Source organism: Salvelinus alpinus, chromosome 11, assembly GCF_045679555.1.
Source record: "Salvelinus alpinus chromosome 11, SLU_Salpinus.1, whole genome shotgun sequence".
In the NCBI taxonomy this organism is placed as follows: Eukaryota; Metazoa; Chordata; class Actinopteri; order Salmoniformes; family Salmonidae; genus Salvelinus; species Salvelinus alpinus.
Genome location: NC_092096.1, coordinates 4,265,996 through 4,279,133, shown reverse-complemented (window position 1 = coordinate 4,279,133; position 13,138 = coordinate 4,265,996). Strand labels below are relative to the sequence as shown.

At 51.4% G+C, this 13,138-nt stretch overlaps 2 protein-coding genes and 1 long non-coding RNA gene across 8 annotated transcripts in view; 2 read left to right on the top strand and 1 right to left on the bottom strand.

Annotated features, from left to right (window-relative positions):
- LOC139533491 (uncharacterized) overlaps positions 1-13,138 on the top strand; it is a 254,324-nt gene that overhangs the window by 58,051 nt on the left and 183,135 nt on the right. The window lies entirely within an intron of this gene.
- Positions 1-13,138, bottom strand: part of LOC139533493 (uncharacterized) — a 254,354-nt gene that overhangs the window by 58,620 nt on the left and 182,596 nt on the right. The gene's annotated exons all lie outside the window — the stretch shown is intronic.
- The window catches only part of gpr19 (G protein-coupled receptor 19), a 32,414-nt gene continuing 25,624 nt past the window's right edge, over positions 6,349-13,138 (top strand). For all 3 annotated transcript variants that reach the window (XM_071331546.1, XM_071331545.1, XM_071331544.1), the window contains exon 1: positions 6,349-6,596. The gene's annotated coding sequence lies outside the window, so the exon portion shown is untranslated. The remainder of the gene's footprint in view (positions 6,597-13,138) is intronic.

The window sequence follows — 13,138 nt, the reverse complement described above, 5'->3', positions numbered from 1 at the left end:
CTCCATCTGGGTAGGGCCCTGGTCTCCTTCTGGGTAGGGCACTGGTCTCCTTTTGGGTAAGGCCCTGGTCTCCTTTTGGGTAAGGCCCTGGTCTCCTTTTGGGTAAGGCCCTGGTCTCCATCTGGGTAGGGCCCTGGTCTCCTTTTGGGTAAGGCCCTGGTCTCCTTTTGGGTAAGGCCCTGGTCTCCATCTGGGTAGGGCCCTGGTCTCCTTCTGGGTAGGGCCCTGGTCTCCTTTTGGGTAGGGCCCTGGTCTCCTTCTGGGTAGGGCCCTGGTCTCCTTCTGGGTAGGGCCCTGGTCTCCTTTTGGGTAGGGCCCTGGTCTCCTTCTGGGTAGGGCCCTGGTCTCCTTCTGGGTAGGGCCCTGGTCTCCTTTTGGGTAGGGCCCTGGTCTCCTTCTGGGTAGGGCCCTGGTCTCCATCTGGGTAGGGCCCTGGTCTCCTTCTGGGTAGGGCCCTGGTCTCCTTTTGGGTAGGGCCCTGGTCTCCTTTTGGGTAGGGCCCTGGTCTCCATCTGGGTAGGGCCCTGGTCTCCATCTGGGTAGGGCCCTGGTCTCCTTCTGGGTAGGGCCCTGGTCTCTTTTTGGGTAGGGCCCTGGTCTCCTTCTGGGTAGGGCCCTGGTCTCCTTTTGGGTAGGGCCCTGGTCTCTCCTTTTGGGTAGGGCCCTGGTCTCCTTTTGGGTAGGGCCCTGGTCTCCTTCTGGGTAGGGCCCTGGTCTCCTTTTGGGTAGGGCCCTGGTCTCTCCTTTTGGGTAGGGCCCTGGTTACCTTCTGGGTAGGGCCCTGGTCTCCTTCTGGGTAGGGCCCTGGTCTCCTTTTGGGTAGGGCCCTGGTCTCCTTCTGGGTAGGGCCCTGGTCTCCATCTGGGTAGGGCCCTGGTCTCCTTCTGGGTAGGGCCCTGGTCTCCTTTTGGGTAGGGCCCTGGTCTCCTTTTGGGTAGGGCCCTGGTCTCCATCTGGGTAGGGCCCTGGTCTCCATCTGGGTAGGGCCCTGGTCTCCTTCTGGGTAGGGCCCTGGTCTCTTTTTGGGTAGGGCCCTGGTCTCCTTCTGGGTAGGGCCCTGGTCTCCTTTTGGGTAGGGCCCTGGTCTCTCCTTTTGGGTAGGGCCCTGGTCTCCTTTTGGGTAGGGCCCTGGTCTCCTTTTGGGTAGGGCCCTGGTCTCCTTCTGGGTAGGGCCCTGGTCTCCTTTTGGGTAGGGCCCTGGTCTCTCCTTTTGGGTAGGGCCCTGGTCTCCTTCTGGGTAGGGCCCTGGTCTCCTTCTGGGTAGGGCCCTGGTCTCCTTCTGGGTAGGGCCCTGGTCTCCTTCTGGGTAGGGCCCTGGTCTCCTTTTGGGTAGGGCCCTGGTCTCCTTTTGGGTAGGGCCCTGGTCTCCTTTTGGGTAGGGCCCTGGTCTCTCCTTCTGGGTAGGGCCCTGGTCTCCATCTGGGTAGGGCCCTGGTCTCCTTCTGGGTAGGGCCCTGGTCTCCTTCTGGGTAGGGCCCTGGTCTCTTTTTGGGTAGGGCCCTGGTCTCCTTCTGGGTAGGGCCCTGGTCTCCTTTTGGGTAGGGCCCTGGTCTCTCCTTTTGGGTAGGGCCCTGGTCTCCTTTTGGGTAGGGCCCTGGTCTCCTTCTGGGTAGGGCCCTGGTCTCCTTTTGGGTAGGGCCCTGGTCTCTCCTTTTGGGTAGGGCCCTGGTCTCCTTCTGGGTAGGGCCCTGGTCTCCTTCTGGGTAGGGCCCTGGTCTCCTTTTGGGTAGGGCCCTGGTCTCCTTCTGGGTAGGGCCCTGGTCTCCATCTGGGTAGGGCCCTGGTCTCCTTCTGGGTAGGGCCCTGGTCTCCTTTTGGGTAGGGCCCTGGTCTCCTTTTGGGTAGGGCCCTGGTCTCCATCTGGGTAGGGCCCTGGTCTCCCTCTGGGTAGGGCCCTGGTCTCCTTCTGGGTAGGGCCCTGGTCTCTTTTTGGGTAGGGCCCTGGTCTCCTTCTGGGTAGGGCCCTGGTCTCCTTTTGGGTAGGGCCCTGGTCTCTCCTTTTGGGTAGGGCCCTGGTCTCCTTTTTGGTAGGGCCCTGGTCTCCTTTTGGGTAGGGCCCTGGTCTCCTTCTGGGTAGGGCCCTGGTCTCCTTCTGGGTAGGGCCCTGGTCTCCTTCTGGGTAGGGCCCTGGTCTCCTTCTGGGTAGGGCCCTGGTCTCCTTTTGGGTAGGGCCCTTGTCTCCTTTTGGGTAGGGCCCTGGTCTCCTTTTGGGTAGGGCCCTGGTCTCTCCTTCTGGGTAGGGCCCTGGGGTCTCCTTTTGGGTAGGGCCCTGGTCTCCTTTTGGGTAGGGCCCTGGTCTCCTTTTGGGTAGGGCCCTGGTCTCTCCTTCTGGGTAGGGCCCTGGTCTCTCCTTCTGGGTAGGGCCCTGGTCTCTCCTTCTGGGTAGGGCCCTGGGGTCTCCTTCTGGGTAGGGCCCTGGTCTCCTTTTGGGTAGGGCCCTGGTCTCCTTTTGGGTAGGGCCCTGGTCTCCTTTTGGGTAGGGCCCTGGTCTCCTTTTGGGTAGGGCCCTGGTCTCCTTTTGGGTAGGGCCCTGGTCTCCTTCTGGGTAGGGCCCTGGTCTCCTTTTGGGTAGGGCCCTGGTCTCCTTTTGGGTAGGGCCCTGGTCTCCTTTTGGGTAGGGCCCTGGTCTCCTTCTGGTTAGGGCCCTGGTCTCCTTTTGGGTAGGGCCCTGGTCTCCTTTTGGGTAGGGCCCTGGTCTCCATCTGGGTAGGGCCCTGGTCTCCATCTGGGTAGGGCCCTGGTCTCCTTCTGGGTAGGGCCCTGGTCTCTTTTTGGGTAGGGCCCTGGTCTCCTTCTGGGTAGGGCCCTGGTCTCCTTTTGGGTAGGGCCCTGGTCTCTCCTTTTGGGTAGGGCCCTGGTCTCCTTTTTGGTAGGGCCCTGGTCTCCTTTTGGGTAGGGCCCTGGTCTCCTTCTGGGTAGGGCCCTGGTCTCCTTCTGGGTAGGGCCCTGGTCTCCTTCTGGGTAGGGCCCTGGTCTCCTTCTGGGTAGGGCCCTGGTCTCCTTTTGGGTAGGGCCCTGGTCTCCTTTTGGGTAGGGCCCTGGTCTCCTTTTGGGTAGGGCCCTGGTCTCTCCTTCTGGGTAGGGCCCTGGGGTCTCCTTTTGGGTAGGGCCCTGGTCTCCTTTTGGGTAGGGCCCTGGTCTCCTTTTGGGTAGGGCCCTGGTCTCTCCTTCTGGGTAGGGCCCTGGTCTCTCCTTCTGGGTAGGGCCCTGGTCTCTCCTTCTGGGTAGGGCCCTGGGGTCTCCTTCTGGGTAGGGCCCTGGTCTCCTTTTGGGTAGGGCCCTGGTCTCCTTTTGGGTAGGGCCCTGGTCTCCTTTTGGGTAGGGCCCTGGTCTCCTTTTGGGTAGGGCCCTGGTCTCCTTCTGGGTAGGGCCCTGGTCTCCTTTTGGGTAGGGCCCTGGTCTCCTTTTGGGTAGGGCCCTGGTCTCCTTTTGGGTAGGGCCCTGGTCTCCTTTTGGGTAGGGCCCTGGTCTCCTTCTGGGTAGGGCCCTGGTCTCCTTTTGGGTAGGGCCCTGGTCTCCTTTTGGGTAGGGCCCTGGTCTCCTTCTGGGTAGGGCCCTGGTCTCCTTTTGGGTAGGGCCCTGGTCTCCTTTTGGGTAGGGCCCTGGTCTCCTTTTGGGTAGGGCCCTGGGGTCTCCTTTTGGGTAGGGCCCTGGTCTCCTTTTGGGTAGGGCCCTGGTCTCCTTTTGGGTAGGGCCCTGGTCTCCTTTTGGGTAGGGCCCTGGGGTCTCCTTTTGGGTAGGGCCCTGGTCTCCTTTTGGGTAGGGCCCTGGTCTCCTTCTGGGTAGGGCCCTGGTCTCCTTCTGGGTAGGGCCCTGGTCTCCTTTTGGGTAGGGCCCTGGTCTCCTTTTGGGTAGGGCCCTGGTCTCCTTTTGGGTAGGGCCCTGGTCTCCTTTTGGGTAGGGCCCTGGTCTCCTTTTGGGTAGGGCCCTGGTCTCCTTCTGGGTAGGGCCCTGGTCTCCTTCTGGGTAGGGCCCTGGTCTCCTTCTGGGTAGGGCCCTGGTCTCCTTCTGGGTAGGGCCCTGGTCTCCTTCTGGGTAGGGCCCTGGTCTCCTTTTGGGTAGGGCCCTGGTCTCCTTCTGGGTAGGGCCCTGGTCTCCTTTTGGGTAGGGCCCTGGTCTCCTTCTGGGTAGGGCCCTGGTCTCCTTCTGGGTAGGGCCCTGGTCTCCTTTTGGGTAGGGCCCTGGTCTCCTTCTGGGTAGGGCCCTGGTCTCCTTCTGGGTAGGGCCCTGGTCTCCTTCTGGGTAGGGCCCTGGTCTCCTTCTGGGTAGGGCCCTGGTCTCCTTCTGGGTAGGGCCCTGGTCTCTTTCTGGGTAGGGCCCTGGTCTCCTTCTGGGTAGGGCCCTGGTCTCCTTCTGGGTAGGGCCCTGGTCTCCTTCTGGGTAGGGCCCTGGTCTCCTTCTGGGTAGGGCCCTGGTCTCCTTTTGGGTAGGGCCCTGGTCTCCTTTTGGGTAGGGCCCTGGTCTCCTTTTGGGTAGGGCCCTGGTCTCCATCTGGGTAGGGCCCTGGTCTCCTTCTGGGTAGGGCCCTGGTCTCCTTCTGGGTAGGGCCCTGGTCTCCTTCTGGGTAGGGCCCTGGTCTCCTTCTGGGTAGGGCCCTGGTCTCCTTCTGGGTAGGGCCCTGGTCTCCTTCTGGGTAGGGCCCTGGTCTCCTTCTGGGTAGGGCCCTGGTCTCCTTTTGGGTAGGGCCCTGGTCTCCTTCTGGGTAGGGCCCTGGTCTCCTTTTGGGTAGGGCCCTGGTCTCCTTCTGGGTAGGGCCCTGGTCTCCTTCTGGGTAGGGCCCTGGTCTCCTTTTGGGTAGGGCCCTGGTCTCCTTCTGGGTAGGGCCCTGGTCTCCTTCTGGGTAGGGCCCTGGTCTCCTTCTGGGTAGGGCCCTGGTCTCCTTCTGGGTAGGGCCCTGGTCTCCTTCTGGGTAGGGCCCTGGTCTCCTTCTGGGTAGGGCCCTGGTCTCCTTCTGGGTAGGGCCCTGGTCTCCTTCTGGGTAGGGCCCTGGTCTCCTTTTGGGTAGGGCCCTGGTCTCCTTTTGGGTAGGGCCCTGGTCTCCATCTGGGTAGGGCCCTGGGGTCTCCTTCTGGGTAGGGCCCTGGTCTCCTTTTGGGTAGGGCCCTGGTCTCCTTTTGGGTAGGGCCCTGGTCTCCTTCTGGGTAGGGCCCTGGTCTCCTTTTGGGTAGGGCCCTGGTCTCCATCTGGGTAGGGCCCTGGGGTCTCCTTTTGGGTAGGGCCCTGGTCTCCTTTTGGGTAGGGCCCTGGGGTCTCCTTCTGGGTAGGGCCCTGGTCTCCTTTTGGGTAGGGCCCTGGTCTCCATCTGGGTAGGGCCCTGGGGTCTCCTTTTGGGTAGGGCCCTGGTCTCCTTTTGGGTAGGGCCCTGGTCTCCATCTGGGTAGGGCCCTGGGGTCTCCTTCTGGGTAGGGCCCTGGGGTCTCCTTCTGGGTAGGGCCCTGGTCTCCATCTGGGTAGGGCCCTGGGGTCTCCTTCTGGGTAGGGCCCTGGTCTCCTTTTGGGTAGGGCCCTGGTCTCCTTTTGGGTAGGGCCCTGGTCTCCATCTGGGTAGGGCCCTGGGGTCTCCTTCTGGGTAGGGCCCTGGTCTCCTTCTGGGTAGGGCCCTGGGGTCTCCTTCTGGGTAGGGCCCTGGTCTCCTTCTGGGTAGGTCCCTGGTGGATGGAATTGGAGCAGGGTTCTTCCAAATCCTCTCCTCATCCCCTTCAGCTTCTCTGATTGGAAGAGACTTGACAGGTGAAATGAATATGGTGATCATCATTAAGGTGGCCTTCACCTGGTCACTTCTGCCAGATCAGTAGTGAAGGAGAAGACATCATTATTTAGAGATTTGACAAAGATTAGTCCTAGTTTATTCTGGTGTTTGAAGAAGAATATACTTAACTGTCTTATGATTTATATTATCTTGTTTGATATTGTACATTTAATCCAGTGTTCTTCACATATTAGTTCTATTCTGGTGTTTGACAAAGATCCTGTGTTTTTCACAGATTAGTCCTAGTCTATTCTGCTGTTTGACAAAGATCCTGTGTTTTTCACAGATTAGTCCTAGTCTATTCTGCTGTTTGACAAAGATCCAGTGTTTTTCACATATTAGTCCTAGTCTATTCTGCTGTTTGACAAAGATCCAGTGTTTTTCACAGATTAGTCCTAGTCTATTCTGCTGTTTGACAAAGATCCAGTGTTCTTCACAGATTAGTCCTAGTCTATTCTGCTGTTTGACAAAGATCCAGTGTTTTTCACAGATTAGTCCTAGTCTATCCTCCTGTTTCTAACCTTCTGTCTGTATTATCCCAGTGGGCACGTGATCATCACACCATGTGACCGTCTCCATTGAGAGAAAAGGTATTGATTATATTATATTACCCCCCTCCTCTCCTCTCCCCGACTCTCCTCATTCGCGACATTTTGTCTCGTTCCTAAGCAGATGCCGCAGTTGTCACGAAGAGGAGGAGGCTGTTATTGATAACGGTTGGAACCGAACCGAACAGAACGGACATGATTCCAGATGAAGGATTGGGGCGATCTTCCCGAAGCACAATACCCGTTAGATTGACGTAATAATAAGGAGTTATTATGCGACCGTTATTGCCGTGAGACAGGTACGTGACTGATGATTATTTTTTACAGTTATCCGGGTAGACCGGGTAGACCGTTTTACCTTCATCGCTATCATCAGACCAAGCTGATAGTAATCAGTTCAATTAAGGATATTCAGAATCGGTTTATATTTTGCCTAAACGTTTGTCCTTGTTTACATGAATGTGTTCATAGCATAATTATTTTTATTAATTTATTTAACCTTTATTTAACCAGGTAGGCTAGTTGAGAACAAGTTCTCATTTACAACTATGACCTGAACAAGATAAAGCAAAGCAGTTCGACACAAACAACAACACAGAGTTACACATGGAATAAAAAAACATACAGTCAATAATACAGTAGAAAAAGTCTATATACAATGTGAGCAAACGAGGTAGGATAAGAGAGGTAAGGTAATAAATAGGCCATGGTGGCGAAGTAATTACAAAATAGCAATTAGACACTGGAATGGTAGGATGTGCAGAAGATGAATGTTAAAGTAATGGGATGTGTTGAGTCCGTGTGTGTCGGTCTGAGCCAGACAGTGTGAGATGTAATAACGCAATATCATAGATGTTATTCAAATTCAACGGTCATCAATAATATAAATCAACAATATAAATCAATAATATAAATCAATAATATAAATTAATAGATGTGCTGAGGCTTTTGTCTCCAATCACAGACGTCTATGGTTTGTCATGTATTGTCCTGTACGTCTATGGTTTGTCATGTATTGTCCTGTTCGTCTATGGTTTGTCATGTATTGTCATGTACGTCTATGGTTTGTCATGTATTGTAATGTACGTCTATGGTTTGTCATGTATTGTCCTGTACGTCTATGGTTTGTCATGTATTGTAATGTACGTCTATGGTTTGTCATGTATTGTCCTGTACGTCTATGGTTTGTCATGTATTGTAATGTACGTCTATGGTTTGTCATGTATTGTCCTGTACGTCTATGGTTTGTCATGTATTGTAATGTACGTCTATGGTTTGTCATGTATTGTAATGTACGTCTATGGTTTGTCATGTATTGTCCTGTACGTCTATGGTTTGTCATGTATTGTAATGTACGTCTATGGTTTGTCATGTATTGTCCTGTACGTCTATGGTTTGTCATGTATTGTAATGTACGTCTATGGTTTGTCATGTATTGTCCTGTACGTCTATGGTTTGTCATGTATTGTCCTGTACGTCTATGGTTTGTCATGTATTGTCCTGTACGTCTATGGTTTGTCATGTATTGTAATGTACGTCTATGGTTTGTCATGTATTGTCCTGTACGTCTATGGTTTGTCATGTATTGTAATGTACGTCTATGGTTTGTCATGTATTGTCCTGTACGTCTATGGTTTGTCATGTATTGTAATGTACGTCTATGGTTTGTCATGTATTGTCCTGTACGTCTATGGTTTGTCATGTATTGTCCTGTACGTCTATGGTTTGTCATGTATTGTCATGTACGTCTATGGTTTGTCATGTATTGTCCTGTACGTCTATGGTTTGTCATGTATTGTCCTGTACGTCTATGGTTTGTCATGTATTGTCATGTACGTCTATGGTTTGTCATGTATTGTCCTGTACGTCTATGGTTTGTCATGTATTGTCCTGTTCGTCTATGGTTTGTCATGTATTGTCCTGTACGTCTATGGTTTTATCAGGTTGTATGTTGATTGGCTATTATTCTGAAGCGGAATCTCATGAGACATGTTATCCTGTCCTGCTCTGTGGAGGCTGCTGCCAGGGAACAGCAGAACTCATGTAGTTCAGATGAACAATACATTTCAATCCACCTGCTGTTGGTGGTGCTGTTGGTGGCATGGAGTAGATCAGTCCTGATACTCTGTCCATCTACCTGCTGTTAATGGTGCTGTTGGTGGTATGGAGTAGATCAGTCATCTAATATGATACTCTGTCCATCTACCTGCTGTTAATGGTGCTGTTGGTGGTATGGAGTAGATCAGTCATCTAATATGATACTCTGTCCATCTACCTGCTGTTAATGGTGCTGTTGGTGGTATGGAGTAGATCAGTCATCTAATATGATACTCTGTCCATCTACCTGCTGTTAATGGTGCTGTTGGTGGTATGGAGTAGATCAGTCCTGATCCTCTGTCCATCTACCTGCTGTTAATGGTGCTGTTGGTGGTATGGAGTAGATCAGTCATCTAATATGATACTCTGTCCATCTACCTGCTGTTAATGGTGCTGTTGGTGACATGGAGTAGATCAGTCCTGATCCTCTGTCCATCTACCTGCTGTTAATGGTGCTGTTGGTGGTATGGAGTAGATCAGTCATCTAATATGATACTCTGTCCATCTACCTGCTGTTAATGGTGCTGTTGGTGGCATGGAGTAGATCAGTCATCTAATATGATACTCTGTCCATCTACCTGCTGTTAATGGTGCTGTTGGTGGTATGGAGTAGATCAGTCATCTAATATGATACTCTGTCCATCTACCTGCTGTTAATGGTGCTGTTGGTGGTATGGAGTAGATCAGTCATCTAATATGATACTCTGTCCATCTACCTGCTGTTAATGGTGCTGTTGGTGGTATGGAGTAGATCAGTCATCTAATATGATACTCTGTCCATCTACCTGCTGTTAATGGTGCTGTTGGTGGTATGGAGTAGATCAGTCCTGATACTCTGTCCATCTACCTGCTGTTAATGGTGCTGTTGGTGGTATGGAGTAGATCAGTCATCTAATATGATACTCTGTCCATCTACCTGCTGTTAATGGTGCTGTTGGTGGTATGGAGTAGATCAGTCATCTAATATGATACTCTGTCCATCTACCTGCTGTTAATGGTGCTGTTGGTGGTATGGAGTAGATCAGTCATCTAATATGATACTCTGTCCATCTACCTGCTGTTAATGGTGCTGTTGGTGGTATGGAGTAGATCAGTCATCTAATATGATACTCTGTCCATCTACCTGCTGTTAATGGTGCTGTTGGTGGTATGGAGTAGATCAGTCCTGATACTCTGTCCATCTACCTGCTGTTAATGGTGCTGTTGGTGACATGGAGTAGATCAGTCATCTAATATGATACTCTGTCCATCTACCTGCTGTTAATGGTGCTGTTGGTGGTATGGAGTAGATCAGTCATGTAATATGATACTCTGTCCATCTACCTGCTGTTAATGGTGCTGTTGGTGGTATGGAGTAGATCAGTCATCTAATATGATACTCTGTCCATCTACCTGCTGTTAATGGTGCTGTTGGTGGTATGGAGTAGATCAGTCATCTAATATGATACTCTGTCCATCTACCTGCTGTTAATGGTGCTGTTGGTGGCATGGAGTAGATCAGTCATCTAATATGATACTCTGTCCATCTACCTGCTGTTAATGGTGCTGTTGGTGGTATGGAGTAGATCAGTCATCTAATATGATACTCTGTCCATCTACCTGCTGTTAATGGTGCTGTTGGTGGCATGGAGTAGATCAGTCATCTAATATGATCCTCTGTCCATCTACCTGCTGTTAATGGTGCTGTTGGTGGTATGGAGTAGATCAGTCATCTAATATGATACTCTGTCCATCTACCTGCTGTTAATGGTGCTGTTGGTGGCATGGAGTAGATCAGTCATCTAATATGATACTCTGTCCATCTACCTGCTGTTAATGGTGCTGTTGGTGGTATGGAGTAGATCAGTCATCTAATATGATACTCTGTCCATCTACCTGCTGTTGGTGGTATGGAGTAGATCACTGGTCTGTCATGGTGTTGTTGACACTGGTCTGTCATGGTGTTGTTGACACTGGTCTGTCATGGTGTTGTTGACACTGGTCTGTCATGGTGTTGTTGACACTGGTCTGTCACGGTGTTGTTGACACTGGTCTGTCATGATGTTGTTGACACTGGTCTGTCATGGTGTTGTGTTGTTGACACTGGTCTGTCATGGTGTTGTTGACACTGGTCTGACATGGTGTTGTTGACACTGGTCTGTCATGGTGTTGTTGACACTGGTCTGTCATGGTGTTGTTGACACTGGTCTGTCATGGTGTTGTTGACACTGGTCTGTCACGGTGTTGTTGACACTGGTCTGTCACGGTGTTGTTGACACTGGTCTGTCATGATGTTGTTGACACTGGTCTGTCATGGTGTTGTGTTGTTGACACTGGTCTGTCATGGTGTTGTTGACACTGGTCTGACATGGTGTTGTTGACACTGGTCTGTCATGGTGTTGTTGACACTGGTCTGTCATGGTGTTGTTGACACTGGTCTGTCATGGTGTTGTTGACACTGGTCTGTCATGGTGTTGTTGACACTGGTCTGTCATGGTGTTGTTGACACTGGTCTGTCACGGTGTTGTTGACACTGGTCTGTCATGATGTTGTTGACACTGGTCTGTCATGGTGTTGTGTTGTTGACACTGGTCTGTCATGGTGTTGTTGACACTGGTCTGACATGGTGTTGTTGACACTGGTCTGTCATGGTGTTGTTGACACTGGTCTGTCATGGTGTTGTTGACACTGGTCTGTCACGGTGTTGTTGACACTGGTCTGTCATGATGTTGTTGACACTGGTCTGTCATGGTGTTGTGTTGTTGACACTGGTCTGTCACAGTGTTGTTGACACTGGTCTGTCATGGTGTTGTTGACACTGGTCTGTCATGGTGTTGTTGACACTGGTCTGTCACGGTGTTGTTGACACTGGTCTGTCACAGTGTTGTTGACACTGGTCTGTCATGGTGTTGTTGACACTGGTCTGTCACGGTGTTGTTGACACTGGTCTGTCACGGTGTTGTTGACACTGGTCTGTCATGGTGTTGTTGACACTGGTCTGTCATGGTGTTGTTGACACTGGTCTGTCATGGTGTTGTGTTGTTGACACTGGTCTGTTGTGGTGTTGTTGACACTGGTCTGTCATGGTGTTGTGTTGTTGACACTGGTCTGTCACGGTGTTGTTGACACTGGTCTGTCATGGTGTTGTTGACACTGGTCTGTCATGGTGTTGTTGACACTGGTCTGTCATGGTGTTGTTGACACTGGTCTGTCATGGTGTTGTTGACACTGGTCTGTGACGGTGTTGTTGACACTGGTCTGTCATGGTGTTGTTGACACTGGTCTGTCATGGTGTTGTTGACACTGGTCTGTCATGGTGTTGTTGACACTGGTCTGTCACGGTGTTGTTGACACTGGTCTGTCACGGTGTTGTTGACACTGGTCTGTCATGGTGTTGTTGACACTGGTCTGTCATGGTGTTGTTGACACTGGTCTGCCATGGTGTTGTGGTGTTGTTGACACTGGTCTGTCATGGTGTTGTTGACACTGGTCTGTCACGGTGTTGTTGACACTGGTCTGTCACGGTGTTGTTGACACTGGTCTGTCATGATGTTGTTGACACTGGTCTGTCACGGTGTTGTTGACACTGGTCTGTCACGGTGTTGTTGACACTGGTCTGTCATGATGTTGTTGACACTGGTCTGTCACAGTGTTGTTGACACTGGTCTGCCATGGTGTTGTTGACACTGGTCTGTCATGGTGTTGTTGACACTGGTCTGTCATGGTGTTGTTGACACTGGTCTGTCATGATGTTGTTGACACTGGTCTGTCACGGTGTTGTTGACACTGGTCTGTCATGATGTTGTTGACACTGGTCTGTCATGGTGTTGTTGACACTGGTCTGTCATGGTGTTGTTATGTTGTCACAGTGTAGCTCTCTCTCCAGCCCAGAAACACTGTAAACTGTATATCTTTCAGCTGAAACACTGTAAACTGTATATCTTTCAGCTGAAACACTGTAAACTGTATATCTTTCAGCTGAAACACTGTAAACTGTATATCTTTCAGCTGAAACACTGTAAACTGTATATCTTTCAGCAGAAACACTGTAAACTGTATATCTTTCAGCAGGAACACTGTAAACTGTATATCTTTCAGCAGGAACACTGTAACCTGTATATCTTTCAGCTGGAACACTGTAAACTGTATATCTTTCAGCAGGAACACTGTAAACTGTATATCTTTCAGCAGGAACACTGTAACCTGTATATCTTTCAGCTGGAACACTGTAAACTGTATATCTTTCAGCAGGAACACTGTAAACTGTATATCTTTCAGCTGGAACACTGTAAACTGTATATCTTTCAGCTGGAACACTGTAACCTGTATATCTTTCAGCTGGAACACTGTAAACTGTATATCTTTCAGCTGAAACACTGTAAACTGTATATCTTTGAGCAGCAGCAGCTGGCTTGTTGAGGTTCAGGCTTCTCTCTCATCAGGCTGTGTGTGTGGATGTCAGGGCTGAATCAGGCGATGGTTGCCAAGGGAATGGAGGGTATGAAGGTAGAGAGAGGAGAGACACTACAGTAAACATGAGATGTGTGATAAGCACAAAGCTGCTGCTGTTCCCTGGATCTGGGCTGGATATAACCTACCTCAACCTCAACACATAAACCTGTCCCCTGGGTCTGGGCTGGATATAACCTACCTCAACCTCAACACATAAACCTGTCCCCTGGGTCTGGGCTGGATATAACCTACCTCAACCTCAACACATAAACCTGTCCCCTGGGTCTGGGCTGGATATAACCTACCTCAACAC